Source organism: Corvus kubaryi, unplaced genomic scaffold (genome assembly GCF_017639235.1).
Source record: "Corvus kubaryi isolate FWS band 111438036 unplaced genomic scaffold, C.kubaryi_AGA036_p1.0 37334, whole genome shotgun sequence".
NCBI classification, from domain to species: domain Eukaryota; kingdom Metazoa; phylum Chordata; class Aves; order Passeriformes; family Corvidae; genus Corvus; species Corvus kubaryi.
Window position 1 is genome coordinate 22,233,719 of NW_024581108.1, and position 23,839 is coordinate 22,257,557.

General features: G+C 39.9%; 1 protein-coding gene across 13 annotated transcripts in view; it reads right to left on the bottom strand.

Moving 5' to 3' along the window:
- The window catches only part of DAB1 (DAB adaptor protein 1), a 417,412-nt gene that overhangs the window by 115,466 nt on the left and 278,107 nt on the right, over positions 1-23,839 (bottom strand). The window contains exon 2 of one of the 13 annotated variants that reach the window (XM_042030796.1): positions 11,297-11,409. The exons of the other annotated variants lie outside the window; for them this stretch is intronic. The gene's annotated coding sequence lies outside the window, so the exon portion shown is untranslated. The remainder of the gene's footprint in view (positions 1-11,296; positions 11,410-23,839) is intronic. 13 annotated transcript variants of the gene reach the window in all.

Consider the following 23,839-nt stretch of genomic DNA (forward strand, 5'->3'; position numbering starts at 1 on the left):
TTCCTGTGTAGAAAGACTTTTGTGCAATCATTTACAGGAAATATACTTTTTAATTTAAAAAGAAGAAGAAAAGGAGATGAGTTCATTACTACTATTTCTTCTAGGGCATCCCAGATATGCTTGGATGTCTTTTTTTTTTCTTTCAGAGAGGTTTCAGAAACTCCTACAAAATCCTGCACCAGCTTATTTTCCATTAAAAAGAGTTCTAATGCTCAAAGGTAAACACTAAAGGAACAAGTAATGTGCTCTATAATTTAATAAAGGGCTATGGATCTTGGATTTTCAGTAACAGGAGTATTCACTGAGCAGCAGAAGACAAGACTGACAGCACTAAGAAAGATACACACAACCAGGTCAAACAAAAAGCCAAACAGAGCTCGGTCATCAGCCCAGCACAAATAAATCCAACCAGACACAGACTTCAGGCTTGGCTAATGTGAATTGACTAATATAATTCCATTTTATGCAGGGAAAAACATATTCTGATTGCAGGCCAGCGGTGCTCACAAGTTCTAAATTTAGGTATCATCAGGGCCAGGTGAACCATTAAGTGAACTAATCTGAATTTTATCCATATCAAAGATTTGTCCTGTCCAGAAATTACCTTCCCAGATTTAAACCATGTATTCACTCTCATTACTGCCTTCTGGACATCCCCATCCATTAATCAAAATTTCTGCAGAAATCACAATACTCATCAACAAGGCAGCCTGTGGGCTTTAAAATGCTGTGCTGTGGCACACACTGAAAAATCAATTATTTAGGCCCCAGTACATGAACAGAAGTTACTGGCACAGTAGAAACCAGGCCATATTTTAGGGGAGATGTAGCACAGATTCCCTTGTTTACCAGCTGGTTCCTGTGAAGTGCTGAGCAGTCTCCGTGATCAGGTGAACATTTGGATCCACACTGAAAACTGAATTTCCACTGATGCCCTAGATTTCACTGACTACACAAAAGAGATGAAAGCTGCACACAGAGGCAAACAGAAGGTTTCCTGGATGCAGCAAAGATCTAAAATATTTTCATGAATTGCCTTTGATTTTACAGTCTCAACAAGGCCTGTAAACTGAGAGAGCAAACAGGAATAACCATCAAATGGGTGTATTTCAGTACAGCAAAGAAAATCAATTAAAAATAGAAGTAAAATGTTGCTCTCCCTTGTACACTGCTCTCCTGAAACACCTGGCACACTTAAAGCAATGTACATTACACTCAAGGGTAATATACCCTGATCTGAAATAAAGTCCCTGCTATAATGAGAAACAGTTGTTTTGCCGGGTGAGTTTAAAGCCAAAAGGTGAAGAATACCAAATCCAATTAAAACGAGAGGGAATTCAGGAATGCAGAATTTAATTACTCCACTTGGAAGGTAGCCAGGACCATTGGGTTAAGCATCTGTGGTCAGGCCCCTGGCTCCTTTCTCCCCCTTGGCAGTGCCCTGAAGCTGAGCCCCAGAGAAGAGCCCAGCTCTTGAATTCCAGCCTTTCCAGCAGCTCCTGCCTCCCAAAGCCCAGCATCAAGCAGGCCTGGCCTTGCCCAGCTTGTGAAACCAGACAGGCTCTCAGTACATGGTGAGACTGCAGATGATGTCCAATTAAAGCCATTCAGATAAATACACATTCAATTAAGTTATTGCCTATGCATCACTTGAACGTTATGGTTTGTTTTGGGCTTTTTTCAGTTCAACAGACTAAACAGCAGGCAGCAATAATATTAGTTTTGGAAGAAGTGTGATGTTTGTGTTACCCACTGAAGTTAATTAATGAAAATAATGACAGAGTTACAAAATCAGGGATGATTAAGAACTTGAAGACCATCCGACCCGTTTCTCTGCCAAGGAGGATTTGATCTTAGCAGCACTTTAATTCTGTTCTTCAGCAAACCTGAATCAAATCACAGGAGCAGCCAGAGTCCCATCAGAGGTGTTCACACTTTCAGGCTGATTCAGAGGAAGAAGTAAAACCTGGGAACAGAAATCCCACCAACTCCCTATCATTATTCTGAGTTAACTGCTCGGTGATTATCTTGAGCAATTACTCTCATCCCTTACTGCACACACATTCCTGTAATACCTGTAATCCCCACTCTGTCAGTGCTAAACCAATCCATCCCCTCCAGGTAAGATCTCATGGTAAAACCACATACTGCTGCATTTATATCCCACACCATTACAGCCTCCATTATTAAATATTGCTTATTATTTTGTACTTACAAAGTCAGGGAGATGTGATTTTATTGCTTGCAAATCATCCTTACGTGAGTCTTAGGCTGTACTTACACTTCACTCTGCTCTTCCAGATAAGCTTTTTGCTTTCTGCATATTTAAACAGTAACTCTAATTATCCCTTCTTGATTGCCCTCCTCTTGCAAAGCCTTTCCACAGGATCATCTGCAGTGAATTCTTCATCCTACTTAGATTTTAAAAAGCCTAAGATGGGTTATATTCTTTAATTTTAATAAGGGCATAGAGATGTTTCTTTATAAAAAAAAAAAAAAGACATGCGTGATAGGTTCCATCTTCAGATATATTTTTATCAAAAACACAGCAAGAAGGGCAGATTACTGATTATTATTACACTGGGAATAGTAACACTACAGAACAGTGCCTAGCAATAAAGTCAATTAAAAATCAAAAAAACACAAACAAACCAACCAACCAACAAAAGACTACTGACATGGTACCACACTGCCAAAGAAAAGTTCACTTCATTTTCTAAATATACTGCTTCTTTTGCAAACAATGCTTGTAAGAGTTTTCTGGATTTATTTCAAATCAGTCACAGTAAACACTTTATATTTGCAATCCATAGGTACACAGAACCTACAGGCACCTACACAGTAGCTGAAATTAATGGTACTTTGTGGATACAATATTGCTGCTAGCAAGAATTTTTCTTGCTTCTTTCCAGTCCCATGAGATACTTTTCTCTCTCAGGGAAGATATTTGTAGAGTTCTATAAGCTATGAACACCTGCGACCTTGCAGAGCTTTGTTTATGGTACAGTAGAAAAATATTTTGACAATGGATGTTTTAGGATTTTAGCCAATCACCCCAAGGGGTGGCTGATCCTTTGACCAATTAGGCTATGAAGAAAAAAGTCTACAAAAGAGTTTGTAAAATAATTAAATAAATCAATCTTACTGCACAATTCCTGCCTGCTGGATCTCTCCTCTCCTCCCTACCACTGCGGGATACATTAATAGTAGTCCATCCAAAGAAATGCACATTACAGTAGCCCAAAACACGTCAATAAAATGTGAGTCAAAACTCATGTTTCTTACAAGAGATTTGTTAGTCTTCCTGGTGATTTTTTAAAGAGATTTGGTTACTGATGATGTAGCTTGGTTTAACTACAGTGGTGCTCAGTAACATCACGAATTGTTAAAAGTTGTGTGACATTTCCCTGCACGAGTTCTCCTTTTTATCTCCCTTTTATCTTTACCAAAGGGAAGTGCCAGGGCTGACGTCTTGCATGACACACACGGGAGCAATGGTACACAGAGTTCAACCTCCAGGACCTTGTCCTGCTGCCCCAAGGCATGAGATCATCCTGTCCTCCTCCTCCTCCTCCCCTGCTCACCCAGCAATGACCACAGACAGTGACTGCCTTTATCACAGAACTCTGACTTCAATCCTCCAGCACAGACTGTTTGTACCTAAAGACATCATGTGAAAAGAGAAGTTACTCTGTGACTGCACACACAACTTTTCATTCCACCTGGATAATGATAAATTCAGCATTTCTTCACTGATGTGCTTGGCTCTGGAACAGTCATTTACATTTTTGTGGGTCTCTGTGTGTAATGACACGCAGGAAAAAGCAGCAGTACAGGTGTGCAACAACCACACTGCAGCATCTTCCACAATTCAGCTCACAAGCTGCATTCCTTCAGCACCTCCTCCTGCAAAAGTTACATCAGCAATGCGTGATTTGGGTCTGGCAGCAGTGACTGTGTCTCAAACATGACTTGGGAGAAACAGGAGAGGAAAAAAGCAGGATGTTCAGTTCTAGCTGTGACTTTCAGGTCTCTGTGTGAAAGCAGCATCAGAAAGTGCTTGGAAAGACAAAACACAGTCTTGAGCTGTGAATGCTCAGAGCATTCACTGCTTTATTGAACACTACATTATTAAGAACTACTTTAATAAATAAAACAAACCAACCACCCGGAGACTTTGTGGTCCCTCTTTGAACCAAAGACTTCCTTTAGGAAATGTGACATTCAACCAAGAAAAAAAAGTCTTTCTCTCATCTCCTCTGGTCCTCCCCATGAATTACACATCACTGGGGATCTGACACCACCTCTGAAGCACAACAAAGCCCCACCATGGGCCCTGAGCCGGCTGGTTCCAGGTACAGCACCTGAAGGCAGCACGGCAGGGCACTGCTTCTGCAGGCCTGAAATGACCAAATTAATCACATGAGAGTAAAATTCTGGCGCTGTGCACATTCAGTGCCAGGACACCTGGCTGAAGAAAGCAGGCAGGACTATCTGACAGTTTAATTCCCCAGAAGGAGGCCCAGCTCAAAGTCTTGTGCTGTCCAAGATGATGACAGAGGGGTTGAAGAGAAACTTACGTTGATAACAAATGCTGAACACTTAAAAGCAAATACTTCATATTATAATAGCCATTAAAATATCTTTTTTTTTTCACCAAACAGGCATTCCTATCAGGACTGAAGTCAGGAAGGATACCTGATGTCACCAGATTATCAGCAAACACGGGTGGGAAAGCTCAGCCTTCAGCAGCATAGTAACCCTCTGGCACTCTATTCAAAAATATTCAGAACATTATTGGAAGAAAAATTCTGTCTGAAGCTCGGTAAATAAGTCCCACATTTTTTTATATGAAGTAATTTGGTTCTATTTTTAGCCATTAAAGAATATTTGGATTAACAGATTGAAAAAAGTTCATTCACAGTTTTTAAAATATATATATATGTGACTGTTGCAAACTCTCTCCCCTGCTGCCCATAAAACTAACAAAATCAAGGCAGAAATTACATTTACATAGTCTTGAAATATTTTAAAATCATCATCATGTGTGATTTCATCTTATTTTACTTATGAGCCCAAAGTTGCATCCTGAATGCCATTTCTATAGAAATTGAGTGCCAAGTATTACCAAGTTGCAATTTTACTGTCTATGTAAAAATACCCTGGCAGCATTCAAGCAAATTAAATTTAAAATTAAACTTCAAGCCTTTGCATGCCACCGTAATATTTCAGGCAACAATTTCAAGAAAGGGAAAGCCAAAAACAGACTGTGCATACACTATAGTTCAAAATAGATTTCTCATGTCAAATGGCACAGTTTTTCCTTTTTTTCCATTAAAGAGTTATTTCAAATCTTCTGCTGAATACATTTCCATGCCTAATGAAACCTCCTCAGTGATTCTTCTTGAATTACTCTGTATGCTTTAACACTGCATACACTAATAGTGTACACATACATACAAATCCACACATAAATGTATGCACTCATGCACACAATATTCATGCAAAAAGAATTAATGGAATTTTTTGACTGCATGCTACCCCCTGTAAATATGTTAAACGTGAACAGTGCTTATGGCTGGGTTCATTAACTAAAAATGCTGCTGTTGTCTGCACAATTCGTGTTGCTCATGTGAGAAGGGATGACATGTAAAATGCTAATTTACAGACTCGGTTCTTTTCAATTTACCATCAGGATTCTCTCCCCATGAGCAAAATCAGGGGTCACTCACTACAATTCTCAGGGAATAACCTGGGTTGAGACCTCACTCAACACCTGGAGATAAAACTCTGTAGGGAGTCTTCTCCAAGAAAAAGAGGAGAGAAAAAAAAAAAGGGTTCTGACTGAGCTCCAAACACATTTTCTGACATGTTCTCGGAGAAAAATAATATCCCAAAAGCCACAGTCCACTGACTGGCAAACATCCCATCTTCCAAGGGAAGAGTCATCATATTTTAGACTAGCAGCTGATAAAACAGATAACTCTTCTCACAACTTCAGCTGTTCACCTCCTATTTCTCCTCCAGTCTCTTTCCTAAAATCCCTGTCTCTTGAGCACCTGCAGTCTGAGAGATCTGCTCACATCCAGTCTGAAAGTTACTCTGAACACACAGAGCCAAGCATGAAGCTTCACTTTATCAATGAAGTTTGGACCTCAAGTCCCCATTATGGGTCGATGCAGCATTTGATCAACAGATACAATTAAGAGATTAACTTCAAAGCCCCATTATTTCTCCAAACTAGAACACCAGTAGTGCCACCATTCCCTAAAACATTCCAAGATTTCACTCCACCACAGCTGTACCAGCTGCCTCTTCTACAAAAGCCTTTGACACCCAACTACTTCAGAGACCATAAATGGTAACTCATTGCTTAAAAATTAACAAATACTTAAGTACTTGATGTATTTACAATTTCTGAGCAGGCTCACCAGTGGTTTTGTTTCCCTTTCCTGGATGCACCTCTGTGCTGTGTTTAATTTTCCACAGGGTCTCACTACCTCCCTGCCCCTTGGTGTACAAACTATTTTGGTTTCAAAGATCTCTTCTACGCAGGGCAAGTTTTCAGCAGGACTTTAATGCCTTTAAATCCCTTCCTGTAACTTCTGTGTTAGTTTATCAGAGCAGTCATTAAGGCTGAGCACTTTAAGGCTGATGGGTATATCTAGGCTAGCCCAACTCCAGCTAATTGCATTCAATTTGACATTCTCCAAGCACTGACAGTCCTCATTCAAGCCGAGTGTGAAAGTTTTTAAATTAGCTTTCACAGTTTGATTCACAGACAGCAAATGCAAAATGGCACAGGATTAATTTTTTTCCCCAACAACACAGTGTAACAAAATAGCCCAAAGGCTATTTTACTTCATTTGCTTTAACTATTAGGGAAGATTCACAGCACAATGTTCCAACAGAGACAAAAGCTCCAGAGGACTTTCAAAGCTTAGTATTGCCCCCATTAATTAAAGTACCATATGTTTGTACAGCCTTTCCACTTTGTCACTGGATGTTAAAATGAAGCCTAGACCGTTTCAGACAAGCCACAGCCATTACTGCTTAAAACATGAACATGCCAATACATTCTTCTCAATTTTATTACAGATCACATTCTTAATACCTAATAAAGTATGGCACTGGACTTAAAATGGGCTATACAGAAACCCGTATTTTCTTGGGGAAGTACAAATCCTGACTTCACGTGTCATCTGACAATGAGCCTGTTGATCAGTCTGCCTTCATTTGCCAGATAAAAGTTAAAAAGAAAACCAGAATATTGGATTTTCTGTTGCAAAAGTGATTTGGTCACTCCCAGCAAAGAGTGGCAGGACAGAAATTTAGCTTTCTTGGCACTCTTTATTTTATTATTGGGTGTGTTTGAGCAGCTCCATCAACAAACTGAAAAGTTCAGGCAAAACCTCATGAAATACTCTACACTCAGTATTTAGGAGAAAAATATTTCTCAAATTTCAGAGGCAAACTAAAATGTCCACTAACAGTTTAGTTTATCTTGCCAAAGTACGTATCGGAATATTTTACATAAGGCCCAAAACTCATAAACAATCTTTAATTCAAATTAGTTCTAATACTCTAATAACTAATAATTCCAATATTATCTAGTAACTGTATCAATAGTGGTAACTCACATCTCAGATGGGGAACTATCTTAAGGTATGAAAATTATTTACAGTGAAATTTAAAAGCAAAAATTTGCATGCAGAGATAGACTCCAGCTTCAGACTCCAGATTCCAGGTATTTACAGCCCAGGATACATAGGTCACATCTGACAAACTGTAAAGTCAAAGGCTTATCTGTAAATGTCAAAATGTTAGTCACTGTGCTGGATGTAATTTAGGTACCTCTTGCCAGGATTCAGAGTAGTAATCTCAAGTACCAACCTACTTTTATGAGTATTTTCTATTAAGAAGTTACATACTTGCATTACAGTGACTGTAAATATTTCGTAAACAAGAAGGCTTTTTTCACACAGCAAAGGACACGAGGAAATGTAAAAATTTCAAAAAACAATCCTCACTGTCTATTTAGGGAAATTTACACCTAAACCTAGGAAATGGGAATTCTGGTGTGTGATCAATAATCAGAGCCCAAACTAGCCAGGACCAGGCTGTGAAAAGTGAGCCCTGACAGTGCTGGGCAGGCTTGGACAGTGTCCTTGGAGGCAGAGCTGTCACAGTTGGCACATGAGCACCACTCCTGCTGCCTGGATTAAAGTGCATTTGGGTACAGCTACAAGGGCCAGAACAGCAGCTCTCCGTGGTAATAGAGAGCAATTTGGATATGCCTTTATAGACATTTCATGAGATCTTTTCTGATGTAATGAAATGAAAGATGAAATTCACTGAATTAAACAAATCAGAAAACCTAGGTTAACACAAAGTGTGGAACTAAGAAGTATATTATTTTTAAAAATAAAACTCCTTTGCTCATGCCTTTAGACCATTAGATCTTGTGTATTGCTACAGACAATATAAATCCTTAAGCAATAATGAAGCTTTACACCCTTTTAAATAAAACTCAGGCCACCATATATGGAACTTTTTTGATGGCAAATACAACTCAAATGTTCCCTGAATTAACCTCCAAAACTTATGAAGCTTCATCAGCTCAGATGGCAAACAACCACGGGTTATTTGAGAGCTAAGCTTGTCAGAAACTGCAGAAGAGAGACAATCCAATTGTCATTGAAACCAATGAACACACTCCTCGGGTCACTTCATGTCAGGTGCTAACAGACATCAGAATCACTGCACAACACGCTCACACCAAGTGAGACACCAGTGTTTGTGAATATTTATTGTGATATTTGTGAATATTTATTGTGAATATTGTGAATATTTATTGTGAATATTGTGAATATTTATTTGTGAACTCTGAATTCTACCCAGTTGTAAATGCCACAGTACAGCTGATCAGTGCTGATCATCAAAGTCTCCCAGAGTATTCTCGTTTCTAAAAAAAAGTAAGATGGGGAAAAGTTCCAGTTTTGGTGAAAGTGAATTGTCAATGGATTACTGGGAATTCCAGAGCAGGGACAAAGCATTCAAAAGGGGAATGGAAAATGGCCCCATGTAGGATGACTGCATAATGCTTTGCAAATAGGTAGCAGCAGCAAAGGTATAGGGTACCCAGCTGTTAAGTGATGCACAGAACATAATCTGACACATTTTAGGTACCAGGATTCTGACAATGCAGATTTTTTTTTCCCCCTCCGTCACAGATATTGGCATTAGCTGGAGGTAAAAACATTTCAGCATGATCTTGGCTATTCTTTGGGGATCTTAATGGATAAAAACAATTCCTGATAATAAAGACTAAGGGCCAAAGCAACTTGTATGAAAGCCATTATGAAGTGCAATAAAAGCAGCAAGCACAATATACTGTACATTTCCAGATACATCTCATCTGTTTTTGACATTTTTATACTTATTATACTAATTTTATATTTGGATCCTTAAGCTCCTCAGAGAGTTTGTTTTTTTCTTTCCTCTGGGCACAGTAAGACAGGGACCTGACAGGAACCAGCAGAGACCTTGTTTTGACAAGAATCTCTGCAGAAAAAAAATGGACATATGCATTCAGATCTATCTTTGGACAGCCAAAATGGCTCGTAGAATTTTCCTTTTCTGTTAACTATTAAGTGAACTTAAATTGCAACCCACAGATAAAATACTGCCTTTGAGTTACACACCCACTGCTCCCAGAATGGCAGGGAAAATTCTAGAACCACCAAGTGTGTTTAACAGAGAAGAGGGAGCACTGCTGAAGATGAGGAAGGTCCGATTTGAGGAGATGCTACAGGGCAGCTATTCTCAGAGTGCTGGAAATTAACAGCTGGCAGACAATTGTTGGGGTTTCCCACATAACTTGCTGTCAACCTAAAACATTCCCATGTAAAAGCTCATAGTGCTAATGACAAACAAAACATCTCCTCGTTTTGTTTCTTTCAAACTAACATGACACTGACACTTAGGATTTTTTTCCCCCTGCTCTGAAAAAAGCACAGCCCACATCCTTTCTGAGGCTGTTTGTCTCCATTTCCAACTGGAAAGCTCAGTTTTGGCCTCACTAGGACACAGTTCCTTGAAATAATGGACTTTAGTGCTAGGGATGGGAACCATTTCACCTTCTTGCATTTGGCAGGAGTTGATTTCACTAAAGGCTGTCAAGGGCTGTTTTGAGCCCAAAATTACCTAACAATGTTTAACTAAATCACTTTATATTTTACCAAACAGTATCCTTTACATTTAACTGTCCTAGTGCAAAACAAAGTCAATGTTCAAGTGGCAAATCCTCAAAATGAAAGAAAAAGCTGAGTTTCAGAAAAGCTTGGGTTTTTTCCAAGGTACTATCAAGCTACCTCTGTTTTCCCACTAAGTTCAGTGCTGTTTTATTTTGATGGCACTGAAAGGATTGTCAGGTAGAAAACCTTCAGCTCTGCCTTGAGTTACTCCTACTTCCAAGACAACCAGCACGAAAGCAGTAGCACAAATCCAAGAAGTGGAATTTCCACAAGATGTTACGCTTGCATGAGTAGCTGTTAACGCCAGCTGCAGCAGCCAGAATACCAATTTTCCCATTGCTAAAATTTTAGAAAGCAAAACATAAAAGTGAAGGCAGCTTTATCATTACCTGCCTGTTCTCATTTCAGAAAGCTGGCTCCCCTTACCTTCTTTAAGCATCTACTAACAATTTTTTTCATTGCAGTTCATCTTGAAAATTAATCATCATAAATTTAAAACCATTTTCTTGCACATCTGTCAGGTTGGTAGTGCTATTTCATTTATTACGAGACCACATGATGCATCAGAGCTCAGTATTTGAACATGACATATTTTCACTTTGTTGTGATACCACATTCGAAAATTGTTCCTATCAATCTTTCACTGGAGCCAAAACTTAACTGTCTTGTTCACTGAAACATTAAATGCCAAGTCACACAGATGAATAAAAGCATTTGCAAGATGCAAACATTTGCAAAAGTTTCCTCTTAAAAGGGTCTATAGAAGAGAATCCACCAAAGTGAACCGAACCCACCGTCAGTACCAAAAGCCACTGCTTGTGCTCATTTTGGCCATCAGATCTCACTGAAAGTTAAATGATTTCATTAATAGGCTGAACTTTTAAGCAGAATTTTGGAAGTGCTTACAGCTCTGATTTCCAAAAAGCATTACAACTGCTGTGCACACGCCAGACTCAGCTCCTGCCCTGCTCCACATCCGTGATTTTCTGCATCATTCCCAGCAAGGAGCCAAGCCCCAAAAGAACAGGCCAGGTACTTACAGTCCCCATAATGCATCATTTTCCCTCTAAACAGTGGCAGCAAACAGGCACCTCCAATACTGCATTACTTTCTTCTCTCATTCATGACGATGTCACACACAGGCTCTTTGATTCTGAAAGAGAAGCATTTCCCAGGTTCTGAGGACGGAGGTGCCCCGGCCAATCCATCATGCTTTGTGTGCTAATGATAGACTCATGCAGACGAGGCACCAGGAGCAGTCAGAGGCAGCAGGCATGAAAAGGAGTGAATCAACTGTCAGGGGTTGTGATCTGAAGGACTGCAAGGCTGTGATTAGAATTTTCAATCAGGACTTCCACAATTCATCACGCTACAAGGGAAAGGGGGGGGACACACATACTTCTTCATCAGCCCTTCCTGCTATGGGCAAAGCGAGTTCTGAGGTGTTTAAAAAAAAGGAAATCTGAACGTCTTATGCTCGAAAGCAGGTGCTCTTCAGGGATTGGAGAGTAAAGGATTTTCTGGGACTGCACAGCTACTACTTTTTGTCTGCACACTCAAGATTACGTGCAGCACAGCCTTTGAGATTATGAGAAATAAACACAGCTCTTCCTCTCTCTCCTCTTACAGGTGCACTCACAGGCACCTGAGCAAAAAGCAGCCCTGGAAACCTTTGTGTGTTGTCTTTAGGGATACGAAAAGGAATACAACCCTCCAGGAATCCTTCATCAGAATTTGCTAACACGCTCGGCGAAACTTTAGAAAATAAAAAGGCAGAGCTCTTTACAAGGCAAGGATTCTCATAACCTGTATGAAATCACCTGCAGGACTTGCCAGGAGGCATTCAGTCACATCTTCCAAATGCAGAAAGGACCAGCAAGTTTACTGAGTGCGCAAGATCACAGGAACCAAACACGTGGTATAACCCTGTTTTCCTCATGGTATTTGTTTGCCTTGGTACTGCAGCCTCTGACTCAGAGAAAAACTCAATTCCACAACTCAACAGGGCTTGGAGCTGGGCTGGTTTTGCAGCTCTGCTGCAGCCTCCCTTCTGAAACCATGGGGAAGTCACAAAAGCTCTGCAAGTATTTTGCTGCTTCTTTCCTCTCCTTCCTCACCTATGAAATGTAATAACTCTGTCTCTCCAGACACAAATTCGGCAAGAACTCATCTCCAAAGTGGATTTGCTGCCTCAGAGAGCCTGTCCCCAAAACAATGCCAGCCCAGCAATTAGGAACTGGGTGCTGGTAGCTCAAATGAAGTGCCCCAAGGTCTGTATCCATGTCACTACAGTCTTTGACTCAAAATCCAGATCCAAGTCACAAGCTAGGCAGATTAGACATTTATTGAAATATATGAATGAAGCATTATTTTAAAAGGCAATTTTCATGTTGAACTATGAATAATGAACAGTAAAGACAGATCTTATTTACATAATTAATGTTTCAGTTATTGATATTCCTTCAGAGGGTCACTAGACATTTTTCTCCAAGTTAATTAATTAATAAAGCAACTCCTTTTATGTAGGTAATTGTAATCACTTCAATACTCAAAGGCATGTAAAATATCTGGCTTTTTTTCTTTAATGTTGCAACCTGAGTGACACAACAGTCATTTGCATAAATATAAACATGGAATGGGTCCATTTAACTCCTGGCTAGAAAAAAATCCTTTGAAACTAACAGGAAAGAAATACATTAATTAAAGACAAACATGGGCAAGACCACCTTTTGTCCCTGCATCACATCACATTTCCCTAACACAAATCTCAGCTTCAAGACACTGAATCACTCATGGTGCCAATCTGTCCTCACTCTTAGCTGAAGATTGCTCTGAGGAGACAGAATAATTTGGGAAAGAACAGACTTTATGGAGAAACAAAGAGAAACTAGAAAGCTGTTAGCAAGCAGAAAGCTTTAAATGCTCAACATTTCATAGGTAACACGAACTTTTTCTTTTTCCATTAAGAAATGCACTAACGAATCCTGCAAACAGAATCCTGATCCTGCAAAAATGTGTTACAGAAACTCCTACTGCTCATGTAAATCCCTCTCAAGCCAGGTGAGAGTGTTACTTTGCTCAGCAGCCAAAGTTTATTTGCTCTTGCATCAGATCAGGCCTCATAAAAAACAATCTGGAAAGGATTACTGGATGCACTGCTTGAGGAAGGTGGGACAGCTGAGAGGCTATAATTTTTTATCATATTATTCTTAAATCATTAATTCCTTGTACTCATCCCATTGCTGACCTTTTCTATCTGTATCACCACACAGAGGTGCCAAAAAAGCATCTTCGGGGGGAGGTCCAGGTGCTCCCCTAAAGAACAGCTACACAGTCCTCCAAAGCCAATTATTTGTTGTTAAAATTTCACCTCGAATATGTCATTTGTTGTGTGGTTTAATGAATGAGAGAAAGGGGTAGAAGATGTTGATATTTGAACCCTGACTAGCTCATAACCAGTCACATCATTCTGCTATTTCCTCATCAGAAAACTGCTGTTGTCTCTACTATCAAGCATTCTAAAATATAATTTGGGATTTTTTTTTTCCTGTTTGCTACAGTGCCTAGGACCATGGGGGAAAATGAAGGCAAGGAGGGCTCCAATCCATGTCCACAGCTCTGAGGAATGGGATAGCAATACAGATAATAAATGTTATTATCTGTATTATGCACTCATCTGCACCGTATCAGCTGCTAAAACCTTGCAAATATTCCTGACACCATCAGGAACCATTTCAACCTGTTTTCAGACTGTAAATCTTGTATCTGATCTCCATCCAAGAGATTATAACAAAATGTGAAATAACCTAAATATTGAAAGCCATTTGACAGGAAATGGAAATAGATACTGTAGGGAAAAACACATTCCAGGCTTGCAAATTCTCTCTTCTACGTAATCCTTATCCATATCCTTCCAGGGGACTATTTGATATCTCTCTCTCTCTCTCAGTGTTTTTCACCACTGCAGATCTTTTCAGCCAGCAGTTGGTTGTGTTTTCAACTGGTGGCTCCAGCAAGTGGCATTCCAACCATGCAGGAGTCAGGAATGCAGCCTCTAAGCAGGTTATGAATAAACCACTCAGGTATTCTTTTCTGTGTTTCTCAGTAATTACTCACAGCCACGGAGCACAACAGAGATCTGCTCCTTCAGGGCCTCACTTCCAAAGGATCGATGTGCTGCAAACAGGGGCACTACAGGACTTAATAGCAAGTTTTAAGTGCTTCTCACAAGACAAGAGTCTCCTCGACAGCCTTCTTGCAGGTAGCCAGAAGCTAAAGAGCTGCTCTTAGCGTATATTTGTGCCTTTTGGCCAAAATCACACTTCCTAAACACAAAGAAGCGACAATGCACAGATGCAAGAGAAGATATAAATGAAATTCCAGATTAACAAAGCTCCATTAAATCAATTTAGCAATTCCATCTCCAGGGATAACAATTTGGCTTGCAGTGGTAGGCTAAATAATGCAGTTGAACACATTAAGAATAGATCTGTATTCAGGCTGAATGGACTGTTAGCTCAGGAAAAAAAAGACAGGAGGGAAAAGAAATGCTGAAGTAGCTGTTTCCTGCCCACAGCACATTTTCTCTTCTCCTTTATCTTCCAAAACTATCGTGATCATACAGTTATCAACATATCATACACCTTCCCTGTGAAAGAAACAGAATAGGCCTCAAAATCTGTGTCTTAATGGGTGCCATGAAAAGAAATATCAATTGATCTAGATGCATAAAACATCCAGAAATCAGTGTAATCAAGAAGTGGAGCTTCTCCTTTGCCATCTTGCAAATAGCAAGGGCTGCTTTTGTATTTTATTATTTTATACTGCAGATACCTTCACTTCCCCTGAGTGCATTTAGCAGCAAACACAGAGATTTCTCCTCTGACCAAGAGGCAAGTCCCCTTCTCTCTCCCTGCAGTCAGAGTTTCAGTTTTTCATGAGACAGTAAAAAGTTTCTCTACTGTCAGCACTAAAAGCTTCTCCTAAAGTAGTTCTTTCTCTATGTAGCTGCATTTCCATCAAATTTTAGTGCATACTTTTTTTATGAAAGTGTTTGACAACCTCAGGATTTAGGTTAGAAAAAGAAGATGAAATGTAGGCTAGGCTACAGGGGGCTTTCTAGGGAATACCCCACTAAAGCAGTCTCCTGATAGCTAAGGTATCTTCCCTGCTATAAAAGCAGTGATTGTTGAGCACGGATTTTCAGGGGGCTCTGGAGGTTTAAAATCTTAGAAAGACCTAATTTCATTCAAAACTATCTGCTGGCTTCCCCTGGATTTTATATGAGTTCAGATGGAATACAGAAGGAATGATACACCATTAGCAAAAAACTTCAGTTGAATTTTCTTTCTCTTATAAACATCATCTAATGCTGTCAGGTTTGTTACACAATATTTATTGTTTTGACTATCCAAAGAGGATTAATTTTTTTGAGATTAAAACCAGCACATCAAGAGGGGTGTAAAATTACATGATTTCTATTGCCTCAAAGTAGGCAATGAAAACTTTAATGTATCTGTTCCTATCCCAGGCATACCCATGAATCTTTTTAAAACAGAGATATAATATTCCACCAATGTTTTTACTCCTATTTCTGCTCTAGTTAAAATACATTTTTAACTCCAGAAGGGATCAATTTGCACAGATATTTACACCACCTGCCCCACTGCAATTCATTGGGTCCAGTTTAAACATTCTGCAATGCCAGACTCCTGAATACAGTTAAAACTTCACAGGTGTTTACAGTAACTAGACAGACAACAAAGAATTCCCAACACCCTGCCTTTTAATGCTTCATATCTCTTCTTTTGTGAGCAAAACCCTGTAAGTGAAAGGATTCCAGACTCATCCTTTGTGCTGCCTTTTCGGGACATGCTGAGTATCACACGCTTCCCAAAGCCTGTGTGCAGTGAGGGTGACAAGACACACTCCTGTGGGGTTCTTTTCCCTGTCTCAAGAGTTCAGTGTTTATGTGTGACCTCCAGTGTTTAAGTGATGACTATTCAGCGCATCACTTACAAAAAACAGCCATTCTCATTTCCTTTACACTCCTCCTCGCAGAAATAAATCAGTATCCTGACTGATTGAAACACTTAGCTGCCAGTCATCCTGCTTTGTCCCTTCGCTGCCTCATGCCAGCCTGTGAGAGCTCTGGAGATGCAGGGAAGTGATTAAATTGCAACAGGGAGCCCTGAGAGCAATAACTAAGTGCGCGGTTATAAACAAATAACACCGTTCTTCATAATTCAGTAAAATGCATTATCTGATTTTGTGTGTGGCTCTGAAAGGCAGTCACAGCAGCAGGGCTTTTTTACTAATGCAGTAACATTACTGCTTAATGGTGGAAAGCACAGGAGAGCAATACATGGCCTACAAATAAGAGTAAAATGTGCAAGCTTAACAATACAAGTTTATCTTCCTTATGAATTACCTAGGCAGTGCTTTTATTGTATGAGATCCATTGTTTCCTGATCTGCAAATTACTTCCTGAATCTGTTAACTATAATGGGATAAATGCATTTTTCAGTCTTGCCCTCTGAAAAAGAAAATAAACAAACCCACAATAAATCAGTCTAAGCAGGTGAGACTGAACTGGCAACAAGGCCAAGGTATTTCAAGTGTGCAATCTCTGGCTCCCTATAACGCTAAAGGATTTTTTTTTTTGAAGGTGGGAGCACAGAGGTGAAAGGATTTAAGTGTAAATTATCCAGTGATAGTGCAATTCTGGAGTATTACCAGTGTTGCGTGTGAAAGATTATTGAAGATCAGGTAGGATTTTTCCAGCCTTACTTCAGTCCCCTCCAGGGAAACAAATTCTGCAACACTCCGTAAGAAATAAAGAACAACCTGAGTATGTTAAAAGATTCATAGATATAATTCCATGAACTACAAGCTTTGTAACTCAGATACCTCGAAGTGCACAACACTTTTATCACAGTCCTTGCATTTCATGTGTCTTTGAAGGATGACATTTCCACTCCCTCACTTAGCATTTGCATGCCTTGAATTCTCTCGTAAGGGCCCAAGAAGAGTAATATTGGTTGTATTTACGTATCTTCCTCCCCCTAAATTCCAAAACCCATCCCAAATTTATTTACCTAAGCAAAATGCTTCAGCCATGTACAGCCATTAAAAACACCATGATTATCCTGAGAAAGATAAGAAGCCAAACACCAGTGTAGTTTAAATTCTTCTCCATCAACAGAAGTCAAGAGGACTCTTGGTATCAATGACTCTCATGCTCTGTCTCATAGGAGTCATCAGATATAACACATTTTCTATTGACTAAACCCACCAGTCCCAGAGTACCTCAGCGAGGACATAATCTGAACAAAATCCACTCTTCCAGTTACCTCAGACCAAAAAAAAAAGCCATAAACCAAAAATCCCAAGCCCAATACTACTTACAATAAAAGAGATTTTACATTTGTCCAGGACTACTCCTTCATACCAAAATCCCACTGCACTATCACCCCTCCTGCAACCTCCAGAAGGAACTAGAATGCATTCACATTTCTAAAAGTATTTTCCCAGAAAATGGACTGTTTCTTTAATTACTGCTTTGAACTGAAATTACACAGAACAGTGGAAGTGACAGCAAGAGGTTCATCTTTCCATCAGGGCACCCAGCAAGCTGCTGAGTTTGAATGCATAAAGTACAAGAGTCAGAGCAGAGAAAAAAGGGATCGACTCTGACGTGAAGTCTTGTATCACAAGAAGCAGAAGAGAAGAATTTGTGATTGCCGTTTAATAATGGAGGACTTGGGAGGTTCAGCCTGGGAGTCAAGACGTAAAATCAGCTTCCAGGGGCGGGGGGTGGGGGGGGAGCTTAAGAGTGGATGGAGACAATCATCTGTGAGGAAGGAGCTGCATCCAGATAAAGAGCCACGAGGAAAGGAGAGGGACCAGAAAACTGGGATTAAGAACTCACACAAAGAGCTGGCATCTCATCTGCCTCTATTTAAGGTCACAAAGAACACAGCAGAAGCTGCTGTCACAGCTTCTAAATTAAACCAAATGGTGTAGGTCCACAGGAAAAGAAAACCTGGTCTTGAGGATGCACATGGATCTCAAGACAATAGGATTTGATGTTCCTCCCCAGAAAGGAGTTGTATCTTCCTTACTGTATTAAAAGCAAGATCATCCTACCATTACTGCTGTACTTCTTGTTGAATATCGTAAGCTGAATTATTCCAAATACTTAATTTCATTAGATGAATTTTCTAAGAAGACATAAATTAGGGCATATGGTTCATAATATTTTCACTTCCTTTCCCTGTAACCCATTTCACTAGTTTTACACTTCATCAATTTAAGCATTATGGTTAATAGGTAACGTTTAATTCTGTCAAAGGAGGAAAAAAATCCAAGTGTCTCATTAGGAAGCTCTGATGGCTATTTCAGAAAGTAGTGCTACATTTTTCTACCTATGTCCAATAGAGATGAAGACACTGAAGTTGGAAGCACGTGCAGAACTTACAGGCTTCTGTGCAGGGCAAAAGCTTTTTTACTGCTCACTTGGGCACGAGGAAAAGTGGATCCCTGGGGGACAGAATCCCTGGGAGATTTACAGCTACACAACAGCAAAAGCAAAGCACTAAACCAGAGCACAATAATGTCTGTTTTACCACAGAATAAAATCAAGGGAAAGCAACATTTTATTTATGTTAAGCACAACACATTCCTACAACAATAATATACGAAGATTACCTAATGGCAGGAACAGCATCTCTGACTAACTCCAGGAAAAACATCAGTAAAGCTGTTTTCTACCCAAAACTATGCACTGAAGTGTGGCAGTAATCTTTCAAACACCAACAGGTGCCAGAATGTCACACAAGAACAAGAAACACATGAAGAAGCTTTCACAAAATATAAAGGAGGCTGAGTTCTCCATTACACACACTGTCTGGCTTACAATCACTGCAAAAATTTACAAGGAGCTGTTTTACAAATCTTTGTGATTGCGTGTGAACTCCACTTCCTCAAAATAAGCAAGACACATTTCTGTCACATACTAAGAATGCTTCTACAGGTGGTATTAGTGCCTTAAAAGCCCCAGTAATCAATCAGAATTATCACAGGAGGGGATTCAGAGTCATGTCAGGTTTTTGAATGACAGAAGCATGCGGAGCTTCGTACTACAAAAAGAGTGTTCAGAAATAGAATACATAATCTAATCATCTACTCACACTCCTTAAGAAGTGGGCCAGCAGATAAAAAAACCTTTGAAAAAACCAACAACCAAAATGTATCCCACTCCAGTTTATTAACACATCATTAGACTGTTTCACAAGTTGCTGTTAAATATAAAATTATTCACTGGAGAAAAGGGAGGCTGTGAGTAGTAACACATTGTACCTGTAATAGCAGCTGTTTCTTTTCTGCACCCTGACTCTTCCCTGAGCTGCTTTCCCCGTTGTATTTTTGAAATTCTGGGTACACTAACACAGCTCCTAAGGCTATAACCACGAAATGTAACAGGCTACTTTAAAAAGACAACCTTTGGCAGGTGAGGTTTGAGGCGTGAGGGTCGCAAGGCTCTTTTATACGTGCCAAGAATTAAGATTTGTCTTCCCAAGTGTGATGCACAGCACAGGAAGGACATGGTGCTGTAGGAGCAAGTCCAGAGGAGGCACCAGGGTGATCAGAGGGATGGAGCAGCTCTACTGTGAGGAAAGGCTGAGAGAGCTGGGATTGTTCAGTCTGCAGAAGAGAACCTTGGTTCAGAAGTTTCCCTCTCACGTTACTGCACAGAGATGCTTTAAGAAACTTCACAAGTTATTACCACTACCTCACTAAAACGTTAGGCCAGCATTTTTCATTTAAAGGAAATTTCCTCTAAAAAAGCACTTTGTGAACTCTACTAGAAATTGCAAGGCATTTCAGTCTCCCTTGTCTACTCCTCAACCTTTTATTACAACAATAAATAATATATGCAGTAGATTAATATTTAGAAGAACTTTACTCTCCTACTTGCATCGCTCTTATAAATTATTCTATTAATGAGTTATTTGATCTCAACATATTAGCACAAAAATTACATTGTTCTCTGTACTACTCAGTAACCTATGTGCCTGCCTTCTGCTAAAAGCTTCTTTTCAAAGTGCTATTATTAATTGTCAAGCATTGGAACTGTTCCTCCAGACATTATCCCCTTTACTTTCAAGACAGGCAGACAAGATTTTCTCCACTTTTTGCAAGTCATGTACAACCTAAAGTACATCTGAATACACAATTCATTCTATTTAGCACTGTGCTCTCCCTAATATGCCCAGTGTGGCCAACTTCTTACAGGAAGCGATTGCTGGAACCATCAGGACTCAGCAAGATTAATACACACTATGTTGTCATGTCTGCATCTTATCTCATGCAGTGATACTGGAATAAAGATGCAGTCCAACAGAAGTGTGCCAGCAGTGACCAAACCTGTACAACCATCTCCTGGAACTCTAGGCTGAACTTCTTCATGCTGTATTAATGTTAAAACTACAGAGCTATCAGCTTCTGTTCCCTGCTGACTGTAGTTTAAGTTGCTCTTTTCACCTAACTCCTGCAACATTCACGTCCAAAGTGGGAAGGAATCCTCCAGACATCCTTGTTTCAGTTCTTTTGGTTTCTTCCAGCATTGTTTGAATACACAACAGTGAACTACACTGATCTCCAGAATGGTTTTCTGGAGAAGAAACCAGACATACACTAAATCAGCACAATTCCTGGTGGTTTCTTGATGCCTGTTTCTCATAACAAACCAAACCTCAGATTGTCTTGGAAAAATCCAGTGCCAGTCTTTCTCATGAAAATGTATGTGCACCTATGAAAATAAGAGCCATTCACTGTCATTCAGCCTAAGAATACATCTCCTTAATAAATTAGTAAGTGATTAATCACTGTGAAGCAGCCAAAGGTCATCCTAGCCCAACAAAATGAGAAAAAGTCTTACAGGTAGTCCAAAACAGACACTAAAATTGATATTACACCTGCTTTACTCATTGACCACATCGCAAGTTATGTACACACTTTCAGCCATAAAGAAGGAAATCAACATTCTACACATCAGGAAAATTTATTCCTGTGGTCCCAGACTCACGAGACAAATGACCCTACCTGTACAAATATTTCCCTTCTCTGTACTGTCCTTCTTCCCATCTCCACCAAAAAGCTCCATCTACAAACACTGATTAGCAGAATCAGCCACCCACAAGGTGTACGGGTCACTTGCAGTCTGTTCTTTGAACTAGAGATGATCTTTGCAATAAAGAACAGAGTTAGTTCTCTACACAGCCTGAGCAGTATTTCGAAGCTTGATGCGCATGATCTGCTCCCCTGGATTTCTGCTCCCTGGAAAAAAAGCAGCTCGAGTTCAGCAACTGAGAACAGGATCCTTCTCACCTAAATTTCAGTTGTCAGGACTGGGCATCGTGTCCAAGTTAACAAACTCAGCTGCTTCTATAAGGATTAGTGAGGCACAGAACCATCCCTTGGAGAGTCCTCCTTCTGCCATCTCTTCACCTCGTCCAAGAGCCCAACAGAACAAATTATGCAAGAATGAAACATAAGAAACTCTACATTCAAAAGGACAGCCACATACAGGTACTTTGCTGGACCAACAGTCCTGCCAAGAAGAAAATAAAGAGCTGCAACCAGAGCTCCCTTATGAAAATCACTTGCTGCTCTTTTTCAAGCCCAAACTCAGCAGTGTTGAAGTCTCAGACCTGTTTTGAGGCTGCAGCAGAGTTATTTTTCTGGTGTTGTTTGACAGCATAAAGAAGATTTCATGTTCTCTCCGGGAGCATGCTGCACTGAAATCCAGAAACTGAAGCCTGGCACTGTGGGATTCACTCAGTAACAATTCTTCACTTTTCTCTGAGGATCTGTATGCACCAAATTCAATTAGCATTTGCTACAAATGTAACATAGCAACAGGGGACAAGCTCTCATGTGATGTAAATCAGTGTAGCGCTTCTGATGTGGAGGAACTTTACCAAATTTCATCAGCTGCAACTCTCACGCAGTGCTGGTGAATAGCTCACTCCATCTCTAGGGAGGTAAGGACCATAAAATTTGAGTGCCAGGAACAGTAAGTGGTCAATTCAATTTGTTATCCTCTTTAGGACTTCTCGAACATTTTTTTTCTCTTGTTTTCAGAAAGAAGAAAAATGGGTCAGAATATATAAAAACTATCACACAGGGATGGTGGGTGGAAAACTGTCCTGAAGCCATAATGTGAGATTTGATTACTTCAGCAGCCACAAAGAAAAACCCCATTCATAAAATAATCTTTATTAAACTCACTGATTTTTTTTTTTACTGTTTTTAAACTTGAGCTAACTGCCAACATGCTGTGTGAAGTAGCATTTCCTGTTGATTTGTTTTGTATTAATTATAGTGCAATTAAAAGGGGAGTCTTTATTGCAAACAACTACCAGGTGTTTTAAAACCACAAACAGGGGCCACAACATTTCCAAGTGACACTCTCAGTGTTACTGTGACACAGTAAACACATTTTCAAATGCATGCACATTCACAGAAATAAAAACCCTAGCATGGGAAAACCTCCGTTATGTTTAAAAAGCAGGGAAAATCCACCTGCTGGGAAGACCCTTGATATTTGTGGAACAGCTGCTAAAAGTTAAGACATGAGCACCTAACAGGTCATCTAATCTTGCCATTAAAAGGTCTGAATTTGCTAATAGGCCCTGGAGCTTGAAGAAAACTGACACAAGAGGCAGTAACAATAAAACTAAATTAACTGTGGTTTTTTTTACATAAATGAATGAAAGGGAAAATTGAAATACTAATAAAATACTTGCTGCACTGACTGTTGGGTGAACTGAAGAGCAGTACAATTTCCTGAGTATCAGCTGTGCTGCACTACAGTTTAGAAGTATTTTGCTTTTTTTCCTAATTACCTTTATGCTTGGCTTAACTAAGCATCTACTTGGAAATTCCTAAGCCTGGAATCCTCTACAGCACCAAGTTATCAGTGTGGCACATCCTCACTAACCTCAAGATCACGGAAGCAGAGTCTCCTACCCCACCACAGCCACAAGCCAAATACGAGTGGTTAAGAAATATTTGGTTTGCAAAGCTTACACAAGGCAATCAAAAAAGTTAAAGCAAAGTCTTCATGCTACTTGTTTGTTAAAAATATCCTAAATACAGAAAAAGCTTTACTTTCTCCCCATCAATCCTGACAGATACTACGAGAGAGAATTAAAGGAAAGGTATGAACTCAATGAGGGGTGAATTCAAGTGACCTAATCCACTTTAATCTGGCAAAAAGCACATGCCAGTTGAAGTGTTCTGGCCAGTGTCAGGCATAGACTGACAGGTCCTGGAAGGGCTATCACATCACTAACACTGTCTGCTCCTGCACGAGCACCGAGCCCTGCCTGCTCAGATCTCTTCATCCCAGCGTGATCTGAGGAAATACTGGAGGCACCTGAATAAATCCAGGGAAGGTTAAACAAGTTGAACTGCTCTTCTTCTTCGCTGTTTTAGCACAGTCTGTTGAGCTGCATCTCAAGTAACCAGGAACAGAAATGAAGCTTTTTTTTATGGTGTAAAAAAAGACCACCCAC